This window comes from Protopterus annectens, chromosome 10.part0 (assembly GCF_019279795.1).
Source record: "Protopterus annectens isolate FY-2018-M chromosome 10.part0, PAN1.0, whole genome shotgun sequence".
Lineage (NCBI taxonomy): Eukaryota > Metazoa > Chordata > Ceratodontiformes > Protopteridae > Protopterus > Protopterus annectens.
The window spans coordinates 885,893,118-885,910,202 of NC_056744.1; positions in this window are offsets into that span (position 1 = coordinate 885,893,118).

The window sequence follows — 17,085 nt, forward strand, 5'->3', positions numbered from 1 at the left end:
GACAATGACTATTCTGTAAACGTGTTTTCCAAAAGAAATGAATTCCTACCAGTAATAAAACTACTAAAAAAAGAAGCAATTGAAAACTTATCTTTTGTTTCCAGCAAGACTGATAATCTTCTTGCCAGCAGGAATAAAAATCTTTGAAACATTGGACTCAGCAATAAAATACCTTTCTAACAACATCTTAACACAAGAAGAATCTATAGAATGGACAAACAGTACACCAAAAAGAAATGCAGAAGCCCACAAGACTGTTGAACAAAAGAAGAAAAAATTGAAGGACAAATAAATATTTATATACTATATATTGTTATTGTTTAAACAATGATACAGAAGCAACAAAAAGTCTTCTTGTTTTCAAACCAACTTGAAACAGGTACCCTTTTACAATTATTTATTATATACTATTAGACTTATTTAAAAATGAAACAAATTAATTTCTATAATCATTTTTTTAATTAATTTCTATTTAGTTTATACATCAACATTTAGAGATTTCCATATAGTCAGCGTTTTAAACATCAACAAATAGATAAGTCCTTATACGAGCATCCACTGACATACAAATGTTTGACAAGCCTTTAATTGTTAGACTAAATGAATCGAAAAAACTTTTTGAAGTTCTTTATAAGATACAGGGCCAAATTCAGGAAGCCTCCGTGTAAGAGTTATAACTCTTACACGGAGGCTGCAGTGAAACTGTGTGATGTCAGCATGTCATGCATATGCATGAGGTGCATGAGGCATGCTGAATCACACTAGCAACTCTTACACGGTCTGTGTAAGAGAGTAGGGGGCGTGTCTGTAGGCTAAGCCCTGCAAGCGGACATGCCCCCGAAAGACTAGAATGGCTGAAAGTAAACAGCCACGAGAGAGGCCATGGAAATGTGAATAAACACACTACACAACACATGCCCCGATAGACCATCACTGTAAAAAGTGAAGAGATGTTATAAAATTAAATTAAAACCTTTTTTTTTAAACCCCGTAAATGTTTGCTACTGTGTGCTCCCGTGTGCGCGGGTGTGCTACTAGCGCAATCACAGTTAGCAGTCAGTGGAAAAGGATACAAGAACTAAATATGCAAAGTAAGCCAAGAAGTAATAGCTTAGTGGTAGAGTTGCCGGCCTAAGAGTAGGCAGGCAGGGTTCGAGCCCCCACAACAACCTTTTTTTTTGTAAATAAGCACTAAAAAGCCCCCTGACAGTATTGTACAAATGTAAATGTATTCCCTTTTGTAAAATGGAATGAAATGGAGCATATATTCCGAAGTAACACAAGAATAAAAATAGTCAGAAATGTACTGATAGCTAAGCTGCTGTGAGACAGAGTGCCCGTAGCTGAGTAGTGTTTAAAAAGCTGCAAACTGCGTGCCCGTTGCTAAGCACCGGTTTAGGCTGAACCCATTTGCAACTAGCTGTGCTTAGCTGAACATGTGTGTCACTAGCCAATTAAGGTTTATCCCAGCGCACACCGTTTGCGCGGCGCTCCCACAAGCTAACTGCCAGTGCGCATCGTTACCTCAGCGCAAACGGCGCAGACCTGGTTTTAAGTGCTTAAAAGTGCTTTTGGCATGTTTGATTGACAGGTCCTCAACTCATATCTTTCAGGAAAATCAAAAATCAGTTGTCAGATTCGAACCCAGGACACCATGCACTAGAGTCAAGGTACTAAACCACTAAGCCATGACAGCAATACCTAGAAAGGCAGAAATAGCATATATATGGGATAAAATCCAGAATGGAGCATGATAAAGCATTTCCAGTGAAGTAGATACAATTACAAAACGCCAATCAGAGAAATGTGCGGAAAAGCGGCATATATAAGCCCCATAGGCGGAATACACAGCAGAAACGATTGTAGAACAGACCTGCAGTTAGAATGAGTGGAGTAGGTGAGGGCGTTGCTTTCAAGCACAGCGTTGGGCGTTGAGGAGTCCAGATACATGGTCTGGCTCCTTGTCCATCATCACGAGGCCCAACTCATGCAGGGCCAGGTCTCATGGGGGGCGTATAGGGCAGAGGCATGGGACCAGTTGGCTCGTGATCTGACCAGTGCTACTGGCATTCCACGCACTGGTGAGCAGGTCCGTCACCACCATGCGGACCTGAAGCGACGCAAGGAAGACCAGTTGACCGAATGGATCCAGGAGGCCCGGGATATGCCCAACGCCCCACTACTGAGTAAGTTACCTTTTGCTTATGTATGTAAGGATTTCAGATGGCCCATACCATGGAGATGTGTAGTCCAATATTACTTCTTTCGTATTACAGCTGCAGGTGTCCGCTCTGCGAATCGCGAGATGTATGGCCATAGGCTGGTGCGGCTGTGCCACCATGCAGGTTAGTAACCCCACCCATTACTTGTAAATAAATATTGTACTGTAGCATGTATCAGAACACTGCAGTGTATTGATTAAAAGTAATATAATGTGCAAGCAGGAATTGTAAGTCTGCACGTATGGCTGCAACAAGTTCATCAGTATGCAAGTGTAACTGGAAATATAATTGATAGAATTAAACAGTGCTGTAATACAGATGTCCCACCATTAATTAAAATAGTGTAACCTGCAGTAGTCTTGAGAGTACAGCTTCAGAATCTGAGGTAGTCAAATGTGAGATATATCCCCTGTTGAAATGCTGAATCATGACAGAAGTGAGGCTATTGGAAAGTGTTTGAATCACCACCAGTCTAACATGTGAACAAAGCCTAGAAGTAGCAACCTGAACTGAGAAGTTGCAGGATGTGTGAGGGTGACAGAAAGGGTCATGTATGAATAAATAAAGTAGTAATAACCCCTGAATATAGTAGCCCCAGTGTGTTTCTACAGAACTAAATGCATGTGGGAAGTACAACTTAATATCCCAAACTGATTTCAGTGTATCAGAATCTGGAATGTCTAGGCCAAATGCTGTATATGGTGATCACAGTAAACAATTTGCAGATAGAATGAATGATTATCTGACAGACTAAACAGCCATAGTTGTCCCCTGTCCTGTCATCAAAGTGTAGCAGGATGATGTATCTGATCAAATTCAAAATAAGTAGGATAGTGATGTATTTGTAACAGGTGTAGCTTGACAGTCAAATAAAATTTATTTTGAAACATCAGCCTCAACTTAATTGTGTACCTATTACAAATGTAAATCAATGTGTAACATATGAATGTGTCATCACTTTCTATCTCCGCCCAACCCTATAATTCCATATAACAACACCCACTAAATAATGGTATGTGAACATTTCATTAATCATGGACATTTGTCTGTTTCAAAAATATATGCATGTCTGTTCGTGCATGTGCCCTGTTCATACCTGCAAATCTGATGGCCTGTTGCCATTAATCAACCCTGCATGTTGTTTGACTGTGTATTTCTGTTCAAATAATGCATGTGATATTGATATGCCCTTGTTCAATGGTGTTAATATCTGGGTGTTTGTTTGATGGGAATACCAATGCATGCTGTTACAACTAATCTGAATGGAATAAAATGCCACTAACCCAAACTAACATAACAACTCACAAACCTAGAACGCTTGGGAAGGCGGGTCCCAGCGGACCCACCTCTCCCACCTCAGCTGGCACCTGCACCTGGCACTAGTGCCCAGGCCGGACCCCCCTCCGGTGGCCCTGTGCCACCTTTGGGTGGAAGCGCTGCAGGGGATGGGGCTGGTCCCCCCTCTGCAAGTGTGGCCGGAGGGGTTCGTCCACTCACCCTCCAAGGTGTCCGGTCTGTGGTGCGAAGGGAGATCCAAGACTCTGTTCTTGGGCCCCTACGCCAGCTTGAGGCTCGTGTGGCACAGCTAATGGCCCCGGCCGTTGCCCCGCCTACACAGCCCCCAGCACAGCCCCGTCCTAGGCTGTGAAGGAACAGTGGCAACTGCCTATGGGTGGGGATATCAGTTCCACTGTTGCCATCTGTGGGCTCATGCATCTTGGAAATCCCAACCTCCGTCCCCGTCAATTGTGTAACCCCCCCACGTGTGTCATACACCGCCCCTGCATGCGTCTTGTCTGTCTTGTCTGTTAACCTACCCAACCTACCTCCCCAGCTATACCGACTTCCTTCACCTGACATACCACTCTCACCTGAAAAAAAAAAAAGGGCACTCTGTACCCACAAAAAATTACGCCCCATACATAGCTGTCCATGTCGCACACATGTCTGCTTGACATTGAAACAGTTAATTACAATTGGCTCTACAACAAATATTAATGTTGTCCTGACACCTCTCTCAGGGGTGAAAGGTTTCCAATGTCTCACCAAAATACATGGAAATGCACAGCTGTTGCTGCCAAAGACATGGGCATCTATGGGCCGTACCTACATCCCTCCTGCAAATCCCACGCTTGTTTCCCTACTGTCTTACCCTCTTTGTGACCCCTTTTCACCACTTTCCTGTCACCCCTTTTTCTTTTCTTTCAAAGAAATTAGCGGGTGTCTTGTGTTAGCGGAGCTCACCGCCAGTCTTGCAAGTGAGCTCTGCGCAAACGAGCGCAGACCTGGTTTTAAGTGCTTAAAAGTGCCTTTATGGCACTTTGATTGACAGGTCCTGTACTCAGTTTGAAAGTTTGCTAAGAAAAATAAACTCCCACTGTCAGTCTCAAACCCAGGACCTTGGTAACATTAGTCTGCATGACCTACCACTAAGCCATGCCTGCTTTACAAGAACACAGTGCTAAATAAATATAACATGTAATAGTAGGAATCAGTATAAAGGCAATATAGGAGATGTACTATCCAAAGCATGCCAGGTAGAGTTTTAATGGCCAAATTACTGGATTCCCATACTAGTTCAGTGTGAACAGAAACAGCCCTGCTACCTGTTAGCTTGTACATAGTAACGTAAGGTAATGTACATATGTGAAGGTATGTATATCTACACATACATATATATAAATATATATTAATACATATGAAATATAGTCGTAGGTCTCAGTAGCCATACACACTCACTACAGGAAACAGTGAACATAATTGCAGCAACCTGAATCTGCAACACAGCCTGACCCCTGTGTGATCTACTTACCCTTCTAACTGCTTAAAGGTGGCCTCAGCACTTTGATTGACAGGTACTGTACTCAGTTTGAAAGTTTGCAAAGTAAAAAAAATTCCCACTGTCAGTCTCAAACCCAGGACCTTAGTAACATCAGTCTGTATGACCTACCACTAAGCCATGCCTGCTTCACAAGAACACACTGCTAAAATAAATATAACATGTAATAGTAGGAATCAGTATAAAGGCAATATAGGAGATGTACTATCCAAAGCATGTCAGGTAGAGTTTTAATGGCCAAATTACTGGATTCCCATACTAGTTCAGTGTGAACAGAAACAGCCCTGCTACCTGTTAGCTTGTACATAGTAACATAAGGTAATGTACATATGTGAAGGTATGTATATCTACACATACATATATATAAATATATATTAATACATATGAAATATAGTTGTAGGTCTCAGTAGCCATACACACTCACTACAGGAAACAGTGAAGATATATGCAGCAACCAGAATCTGCAACACAGCCTGGCTCCTGTGAGACCTACTAAGCCCTTTAACTGCTTAAAGGTGCCTCCAGCACTTTGATTGATAGGCCCTATACTCAACTCAAAAGCAGAATATGAGCATACTAGTAGGCCCTACCACAAGACCTTTGTAACACTAGTCTGTATGACCTACCACTAAGCCATGACTCTCATACAGGAATATAGTGCTAAATAAGTGGAACATGTAATAGTAGGAATGAATATAAAGGCAATATAGTATGTCTACTACCCAAAGCATGTCATGCAGACTTTTATAGTCCCAGTTACTGGATTCCCATACTAGTGTAGTGTTAACAGAAACAGCCCTGCTAATTGTTAGCTTGTACCCAATAATGTCAGCTAATGTACATATATGAAAGTATGTATATGTACACAGATATATATATATATTTATATAGCAATACATATGACATATAGTTGTAGGTGTCAGTATGCATACACACTCACTACAGGGAACAGGCAAGATAAATGCAGCAACCTGAATCTACAACACAGCATGAAGCATGGGAGATGTACTAACCTTCACACTCACAAAACACTGTCAACAGCATACCAGCATGGTCCACGCCCTACAATCTGAAAGGGCAACGCCTATCTCACATACCCTTTTATAGCAGTGTCCTGAAATCACAGTGAGACATGCAATCAGTACACACCCAGCTGCATGCAATTAGCAAATGCTGCCTTACAATTGGTGCAGAGGCCATCACATGGACCTATGCAGATACCTACAAAAGCATTGAGTACCCACACTACACTCACGCAATATATTCATTGCACAAACACTACGGATAAAGAGAGAGAGAGAGACAGAGAAAACAACCAAACAACCAAACAACCAAACAAATATTAGGACTGCCAGCAGCAAAAGCAGCAGCAAGCAGCAAGCAGCAAGCAGCAAGCAGCACCACTGGCACAGCAACAGCTGCCACAAACACAGGTAATGCAAAGTAGCAGGTTAATCCTGTGTATACTGTGACACCTCCAAATGTATCATAGTTCACTATCTATAGGTATGTCCATGAGGTAGGTTGTGTGTACATAGTCATGAAATATAAACATATGTAATATTGTTGTACATGTGGGCCATAACTAACACTTCCATAGCTTAGAACACAAGGCCAGTTGTGCATATGATGCAGTAGTTCCCAGGGTCAGTAGAGGTTCCTCCTCATTGGTGTGGGACCACTGTGTATGTATGGCACTGTTCAGGTACATATCCTGTAGTATGGCCAGGGATTAATATCAGTCTGTCATGTGGTGCTATGTCCTCCAGGGGTGAATGTAGCACACATCCAGGGATACCATTTCGTAACAGTGATGATATGTGTTCTGCAATGATGAGGGTGGCTCTCACCTGGACATGTGAGAGGATATGGAGGTTACAGTCATCTGGGATAACTAATAACACGTGTGTAGGACAATGGGGGGGGTACCTGCACCTAAACTGTCTGCAACAATGTTGCCAATATCTGTGCATTTGGTGAATGTGAAGCATCTTAACACTGCAGACAACAGATGCCTTCCCGTCATGTGAATCTGCCCTGTGCTGCAGTAGCCTCCTACTATTGTTATACAATATGCCTGTATCTGTAGTCCACTGGACAGGATTAATAAGTGGTGTGCAGTTGTTCTGGGTTAGATATCTGTGTGCACAGTACATGCAGTATGTGGGATGTCTGTGGTAAGCATATGCAAAGGTGCTGGCGGTGTGTGTTGTGGCTTCCACTGGCCCAGTGGGCTGCATGGATAGCATCACTGTCATAACTACTGAATAACTGTGTAATTACATGCATACATAGCAAGGTAGTGTACTGTGCTTGTGGTGTTGTTCGGATATGTATATCCAGGCTGAGTAATGTGTGTCCACATCACAGGGTTGGATGGCAGCACACATCCAGTATGTATGGATGAACACCCAGAATGTGTCAGGCGTGTCACCTGTGCAGAAGTATCTGGCCATTACCTGTGCATCCCCCACAACACACACACATGCAACATATGGCAGAAGTACTATAGCAGTACACACATGTTCATAGGTTCATACTAGGCTATCTGCCTGAGGGCATTTACAAGCCTAGCCCATCGTTTTGTGGCTTACGCCACCCCTTTAGTATGGGGAACTATACCCATTATTTTGCTGTGCCTCTGTCGAGCAGTGACACTGAGGTAATCCCTGGGGTATATCTGCGATCTCCCATCCATTGGTCAAGATTTCTCTTGAACAAGGCCAGCGAGGTGCTCTGCCTCACATATACCGGGATTTTGTTCCACAGCATAGGGAGTCTTTGGGTGATGAATCTATCCCTCCAGCACGTCCTATTAATAGCCGTGTCGAGGTTTAAGTCTCCCGCCCTTGTGGCTCTGATGGATCTAGATTTTATGAGGTGAAGCATATTCATCAAATCTGGGTTTGACATGGCCTTGTATGTTAGGCAAAGGTCACCTCTGAGCAAGCGGTAAGTGACTGAATAGAACATACATGGACATGCTGGAGGGGCATATTCCTAACTGAGAGGCTCCCTTCAGTCTGTAATGAGCTCGAACAGTTGAGAATGAACAGTTCATAGGTTCATACTAGGCTATTTGCCCTAGGGCATTGGTAAGCCTAGTAGAATGTGTTTGTCTTTTGCCACCCAATTACAAAGTATGCTGCTATGCCCTTGTCCGACTTTAGTATACTGTGCCTCTGTCTAACAGTGACATAGAAGTGATACCTGGGGTACAACTATGATCTCCATCCACTCATCCAGATTCCTATGGAAGAGAGTCAATGAGGGACTCTGCCTAACCAGTAGGGTGAGCTCATTACAGAGTGAAGGGAGTCTCTCGGTTAGGAATATGCCCCTCCAGCATGTCCATGTATGTCAGTGCTGAGGTCCAGCTCTCCTGAGCATGTGGCTGTATGGGACTCTGATTGCCTGAGGTGCATCACGTTCATTACTGCTAGGTAGGACATGGCTGTATATGGCACGCACAGATTGCCTCTGAACAGGCAGTATGCCACTGAGTCCAGCTGGATTCACTTTACCTGGGCAGCATATGACATCTGTGTGAGCCATTGCATCTCCTTGATGATGTACTGTTGTCCTGTACCGGTTGCTGTAGGTGTCTGGTTAGGTACATCCCAAAAGGTGCATTGTACGCAATTATAGGCCTGATCATGTGTTAGGTCCGCTGTTGTGGTAGGTCTACGTGAGACTGGAAGTGTAGTGAGTGATCCCCTTTGCCACCTGACTGGTTATGGCGGTATTGAGTAGACAGAGCCTAGCCTCCAGTCTGGTATATGGTTGCATCACTCACATGAGTTTGAATTTGTTGTTAGGAGGAGGGGGTTGTCTGTGTACATGCATCTGTTCTAACATTGTCTCTGGAGTACCACACTCACCAGCTGGACTGGGGAGGGAACTGACAACTGACCTCTGGACATGCTAGAATACTATTGTGAACTCTGTAATCACTTATGATTGAAAACAAGGTCCAGTGGGGAGTGAGGGTGTACTGACATTACCTACAACTGCTGACTGATATAAAAGTGTCAGTGAGCAAATGCCAGGTAACCTAAGTGCAATGTGTCACAATTAAGTAAATGCAACAATGACAAGCAGTCACTTGCTGTCATGTGTAACATGGAAGTACGTATAGTAAGCAATGCAGATAACAGTAGTGAGTCACAGATGTGTTGAGAAGATGTGTACTATGTGGAAGTAGCATACCAGTGAAATAACAAGCTAACAGATAACAAGCATATAAACAAAGGTAGATCCAGGAGGCCTGGATGTAGTGTTTGCTACAACAAACAAGGTGTAGCAATGTCAGTAAGATACAGCTCAGATATGCAGGCACTATAAACCTGAAACCAGATGTCCCCAGCTATGAATGGCAGAGTACAGCCTATTGTCACACATGAGTGCAGACCACAAACCTCGTTAATGTTAAATAACTGGCCTGAAGGCCAACTGCCCATACCAGAAGTAATACACTTGTACACTGGGCCCACAATCAGCAGTTCCCAACTTCAATGGATGAAAGATATGTGTCCTGCCACCACAGTGCTTGCCACCAACCTCCCTAATGTAAAACAACTGGTTTGAAGGCCAAGTACTTAGTACAAATGACATAGAATGATAGCTACACTGTAATCAGGTTTTAACCAATCAGTAATAAGTAGAAGTTAACACTCCCTGTATAGAATGTGTACCATGTATTGTTGAGATACTATGCTGATAACCTGTTTGTGTACCTTTCCAGATAGACATGGCACCAAAAAGGAATCCTGCCTACTCTGCTGCAGAGGATGACGTGATCCACCAGAGCCTGGTGCGTGACTATGCCATCCTGTTCTCACGCACCACCCAGAATCAGCAGGAGAGGTCTGCACTGTGGCAAAACCTCGTTAGCAGGATAAATGATGTTGGCATGCATGATAGGACATATGAGCAGGTGAGGCATCACTGCAGTGATTTGATAAGAAATGTCCGCCAGCGTGCTGCAGATATCCGCAGGCAACAGGTTGCCACAGGTGGGGGGGTGGCCACACATCCCCCCCCTCACCAGACAGGAGGGGCTACTGCTAAGTGTTGTGGATCCAGCCCCAGAACAACAGCAACAATCATGCATCCTGATGGAGGTTGGATCCACACAGCAGCAAGACAGCGTGCAGGTAAGATGCCATATTCATTTATTGTTATTACTTTTACATTTGTTGACCCAGATAGTCTAGCTGGATATAAGTTCATTTTCAGTAGAGGCCTGTGGAGAAAAGCTCCACACATAACGTAATAAAGGCAGACAGACAAGTTGTCAATACAGACAGCTAACATAATAGAATTGTACACCAGCCTGTTAATTAAATCAACATACATGTAAGGAAGTCAAACAGTTTAGTCATACACAATGTACCGTTGGTTTCAAAGCAATCCTACCTAAAGCATAATGGTTATGCAATAAGGCAAAAGCCATATACATAATAGTTAGGGCTCAGAAGGGTAGAGAAGTAGAAGGAGTATGACAGATACAATGATATGGAAGAGGCAGGAGTCAAGAAGGGAAGTGAGGAAAAGAAGGAAGACAGTCAAGAGGAGGTGGGAGGGATGGGAGAAGTAGGTCAGAGCATAGAAGGACATCAAGGTGAAAGAAACAGGGTAGAAGCTAGTTTCTATGCACAATGAGGGGTTAAAGGTGAAGAGAGGGTAGGGAGAGGGACGTTAGCCTGGACTCCAAGAAGAACAAAGCCAGTGTTTTTGGAAGTACAGTTTGAGTTGACGTTTGAAGAGAGGTAAGGGTGAGATTAGAGTTAACTCCTGGTATGTACATATGACTGTTCTGTACGCTGTTACTTCATGCACGCATAAGGTGTGCATGTGGTATGTATCTGTCATCATGATATATATACAGACATGATGTGCAGCTGATGTGTATAAGGGAACTAGTGTACTACTGTACTGTATCATGTGCAAAGCAAATGGCACACATGTGCCCACTGACATTACTCTCTTCACACTTCCAGGTCCCTCCCATCTAGCAATGAGGCAGGCCATACATGCTGGTGAGTCTTTTAACATTATCTGTAAAACAATTTATAAAACTAGGAAGAGTAGTGTAACTCTGTAGTAGACATGCTGGTGACTGTGTTCACAATAACTGTAATTGACAGGTAGTAAATTGAGTAGTGTAACACGGTACTGATGTGTGTGTTTACTGTGGGGTGTGCATGTGTGCAAGTGTGCCTGTGCCCAAGTGTGCATGTGTGTTAGTGTCCATGAGTGCATGTGTCCATTTCTGAATGTGTGCATTAGTATTGAAGTGCATCTCTTTCAAATATGTATTGAGACTGTAATCTGTGTTCCATGTTTTCCTCCCGTAGGTTCTGGTGCTGCTCTGGTGACCTGCAGCAGGGAACCTGAATCTTGTGCCCCAGGTACTGATGATGATGAAATGTCTGTAATGGTGCAGGAAGGTGTGTCTGGGTCCGCCATTGGTCAGCCAATTGACAGTACACAGCTTTCAACCCCGTCAATGCGCACAGTCATCCTGCCGTTACATCCTTTGTCACCATTGTCCCTAGGTGATGGACAGTCAGCAGTGGGCATAGATCAGGGTAATGTGGTACCTGTGGTACATGCATCCCCACAAGGCAGCCATGAGCAGAGGCCTCCAATGGTACCACGCAGACAGTCGCCCATGGGTTCTCGTGGGGGCATCCGTGGCCGTACTGCCTCTGGCCGACGTGCCCAAGGAGGTATGTCAACCTCCACTATGTTTAGAACTGTCATGCAGGCACAGGCACATATGGAAAGGTACACCAGACAGGGTCTGAGGGAGCTGAGAGCATGTCGCATAGCCATGACAGACGGCATGCGTGATGTTGCGAATGCTATCCGTAACTTCACAGATGTCATTGACAGACGTTGTGGGGGCATAGAACAGCTGCTCCACAACCAGATGTCCATGGGCCAGGGCGATGGTGTGCGTTTGCGACGTCGACGTGGCCATATGCCAGCAAGAGCACCAGCTGGCAGTGGCTGCGGACGACAACAGGCCCACTCGCGCGCCTCAAGTGCCAGCACCAGCCCCAGCAATGCTGGGTCTGTGCTGTCATCCAGACGCCCCAGGAGACCACGTGCACGTGGCTCTGGACAGTCCCAACAGGGAACTGTGTCCAGTCAACACACCCCTGCTTCCGATGACAGTACCCAGTCTGGGTTAGTACCGGATACGGCCCGTAGCACCCCTGCCAGGCACAGGTACCGTGTCCGTGCCCACAGACACTGATCTGGATGACCTGACAGGTGCAGTCTGTGGCTGTCCAACAAAACCCTGTACATGGCAGCCATTATGTGGGACTGTGTGCGTGCTTACACACATGCAGAAACCTAACACCTAGGGCAAACACATACACACACACACTGCACCAACAACGGTCCACCCTGTACTGCTGCCCCTCACAAACACACATACACACACATGTCAATTGGTGTTACCAGTGGCTGGCTTGGGCATACCTAACCCACACCCTGTGCATATGATGACACTGTGCCACCTCCTGCATACTACAACATCGGTGCAGGTAAAGGTAAACACGTTGCTGATGCACAGGGTGACTACATAGATGTGTATAAGTAGTAACATGTTGGTAACTGTTGACTGTTGCAGTATAATTGTGTGTATATCCCAGCAGTCCTGCTGCAGTAACTGTATGAATGTCCTCAATTGTTATCTGCACCCATACTACTTAACAAAGTGTACCAGCTGCACACCATCACATGCTAACATTGACTATGGCAATGCGCATCTTGTGCTGTTATGTAGATTCAGCTACATGTATCTGTTCTGTCACACATGCATTTATACACACCCTGCTACCCACACACATGCACACGCTCACCTGCCATTCCCATTATTTATCACCCTACATGAGTAGCTGTTGATACATGACAGGTACACATTTCAGAAGTGCACTATGTTGTTTACTACTGGCATCCCCTTCTCTACCTGTACTCACAGGGTGCAGGCAACCTCATCAGTTGGAAGATGTAATGTGCATCAGGTACTGTAGTACCCTGATTGCCACATCAAACATGTTTCCCATACGGAAATGCACACACAGACACATCCCACATCAACACACTTGCCACATTCAGGCTTCAGAACACTATCTAGGTATATTCGGGTACATGTGCGTGTTACAGTAGCATGTAACACTATACTGAGTACTGGCAGTTAGTTGTCTGTTGTCATGTTGTCTGTATAGAATAAAATAATTGTTTGATTATCCTACTCCGTTTTGTGGACATTACTTGAAGAAGTGTTACCTTACATGTGTTATCAGTACCACCACCTTCTGTTTTGTAGTTTTGTTTGTATAGGGTGCTATCAACATCACTGCTTGTTAAGGGTAATGACCACCCTGCAGTGCATAGCCCCATGTGGCAAAAGCCACATCCCACCCCATCATTGTGCACACACACTAACCCCACCAACAGTAAAACACATACTTTCCATTTGCAAGATTCAAACCCATACCTAGCTGTGCAATGACAGTAGAAACAGACACATTAGCAGAGTGTGCTATTTGCAGTAGTTGGAGAAATCTTTACTAATGCTGTACTTAGAGGGTGCTGACATCATCTGTGTGTAGGAGGAGGGATGTGTACCCTGTAGTGTGTTCTCCCAGTTGGCAAAAGGCAGTTAACCCTCCCAGCATAGTGCACACACATAAACCACACTCATACATTCCCTTTGCAGGATTCAAACCCCTACCTAACTACGTTATGACACTGAAGAAAGACGCATTAGCAGAGCGCTATGCAAATTACTGGTGGACTTTACTACAGGTGATATAGTTATACAGTCCTGACATCATCAGTGTTTCAAAAGGGGGATCTGCATCCTGTACGATACTGTCACGGTTGCTAATAGGGACATTTCCCACACACACACATCGATGTGTTGGAGGTTTGCATATGTGGGAGATCCAGAACTCCAGTGTGATTAGTATATGGTTTGATTGCAACAATGAGGGATATACTCCCAGTGGTGAGCAGTTTGTACTCATGTTTGTAAAGATCAGCTCTAGTATATCTGCCCCTCTTGTGGGAAGGTTGGTTACCTGTTCCATAGCCAAAGAATGTCTGATCAATGGGAACCTTAGAGCTTGGGTATTGTGGCTTGTGTAATGTTCACAGTCTATGTTTGGGTAGCTGGCATCACCCAGTATGATGGTGTTTGCAGAGTAACCTAAACTCTCCTGTGTCAGCATGAAGGCTGTGTGGGAGTCCTGAGTTTGAGAGAGTGCTGTAAGAGCTCCTCTGTGTCTCTTTCCATGTGGTCCAGGGAGGTACGTCTCAGGTTGTTTGCACCAGCATGGACAATGTCTGCCTCATAGCTGTACTTGCTGTGGAGTGACCTGTGTGCCTGTGTTATGTGGCACATTCTATCACCCAACAGGTAGCTGACTGTGACCCTCACCTTGCTCTGTCTGGAGGGCGGCACGTCTGTCAACAGCTCATGTCAAGCAAGTGCACACCCCTCATAAATGATGTGGAAACCTTGCTCTGTCTGGAGGGTGGCACGTCTGTCAACAGCTCATGTCAAGCAAGTGCACACCCCTCATAAATGATGTGGAAACCTTCAAAGGCCCAAGGCCTGTTGAAAATATGGACCAGACTGCAGATACCTGTATAGAGGCATTCTGTGGACACATTCAGGAATGCATGGATCATGAAGCCACATATGAAAGCATGACCCAATTCTCCAAAGGCAGATGTCCTGGGCGCCAGACACCAGCCATAAACACACTATACAATAGAAGGATGACGCCACTACATGATACAACAACCTCCCAAAATGTGAAGGCACCACTGATGAGTATTGGAAGACAACTACAGGCACCCATATGATTGTCTAAGGCCATCTTTGAGAGAGGATTCCGCAAGCCACTGAGGATAATCACAAGGCTGCCTGTAGTTATGTTAGTAACCTGGGTGGTACTACCCAGATATGCTCAGAGGTAATCCAATATGTCACACAAAATATAAAACACACAGACATTGCCATCATCCTAGTGGACAGGTTCAATGCTGCCTTCTCTCCCCACCACACCAAAACGGAAAATATGTCTCGCAGCACAGTGCTTCCCCCCCTGACATCACAGATGCTCAGGTAAGAGATGCCCTTCCCAAAGCAATAAACACTGCATCAATGGGACCAGACAGTGTCCCAGGCTGTGTCCTACATGAACCACAAGAAGAGCTACACCCAGACATAACACCACTGTTCAATCCCAGCCTTAATACACAATATGTGGCCAGAGAGTGGCATACAGCATCAGTGGTCCCTCAACATGCAGGTGGTGCCGTCACGGATCCTGGACACTACTCGCCCCATATGTCTGTCTAGCTTTGTCTGCAAAGCTATGGCAAGGATCATCATGAACCTCACATATCTAGATATTGTGGACCTACAGACATGTCACCATACACAGTTTGGCTTTGTCAATGGCAAATCCTGCCTATCAAACCTGTTTGATTTCTTTGAAACAGTCACCAAGGTCACTGTCAAGGGGTAGGAGGTCCACACAGCCTACCTGGACCTTGCATAAGCCTTGGCTACAATACCCCACTTGTGCATTCTAGGGAAGCTAACCAGTGTACATATTAACCCCTATGTCACTATGGGTATTGCACAGTGGCTCAAGGGCAGAACACACATGGTAGAATTGCTGGAGCCATGTCAGCCTCCAACCTGGTACAAGTGGTGTCCCACAAGGCACAGCCCTAGGAGCTGTCATGTTCATTATATATTTGTCATAGGTACAGGCCAACATGGAAGTACTGTGGCTCAGCAAGTCGCAGGTGACTGCAGACCGAACACCATAATCAACTCACCAGCTAACACACGCATCCTCCAAAAGGGACTCTTGCAAACACACGACTTGTGCCACAGCCATGGCCTCAACGTGAATGACAGAAAGAGTATAGTCATCCCCTTTGTCAAACACTAAGTGACCACAACGTACCACATATGTGTTAATCCAGTAAGTGCAGACCAAGGAATTATGGACCTTGGGGTACGCAGGTTGATAGCATTCTACCATTTGACAACAACATGGACAAAGTGGTTAGGTAAGCATGTTATATGGGCCACATCATCATGGGATCCACATGTAGGCCAGGGGAGGACATTGTGCCCTTTACTCATCCCTCATCATGCCCATAATTGACTATGATGAACCTGTCAGCATGCACCTTACCAGACACCTGCAGCAACTGGAGCTACCACATATGTACCTCGACAAGGGGATCAAAGTGCTCAAACAGATGCCACATACTGACTGGTTAAAGTAGCAGCAGCTCTACTCAGTGACATACTGCCTCTTCATAGGCAATCTGTGCCTGACATAGAAGGCCATGTCATACCCTCACGTAATGGCCATGCTGCATCTCAGAATATCCAGATCCCACCAGGATACACGCTGGAAATACTTGAACCTCAGGAGTTTTATACATAGGACATGGTGGAGGGGCACATTCACAACTCAGAGGCTCCCTTCATTCCTGATTATTATCCCAATAGAGGTTAGGCAGACTGACTCAGTGACTATCTTCAAGAGCGATATTAATGACTGGATGTGACATTGTAGGGTTACCCTGGGTATCACTTATGTGTCACTGTGAGAAAGAGGCACAGTATACTAACCTTGGAAAAGGGCATAGCAAGACAGATTCACAATGCATGTTGAAAGGCACACACATTCTGGCTAGGTGGATACATGCCCTGGGCAGATATCCCTGTACGAACCTATGGACCTATGTCTCTTTTTCACCATTGGCCCTATGTGCTGTCAATCACCAATGTAATCTCAATACTCCGGTAGCATGTGCAAAGGTCAGTTGTCAGTCTCTATGGTACAGTTGTGGAATATGTGTGTCATGTAGTAATGTCACAGCTGCCACATGTACACAGTCAACCCTATCCCCTACCCATTGATGTACATCACATGTATGAGATGGAAACACATGGCCAAACTA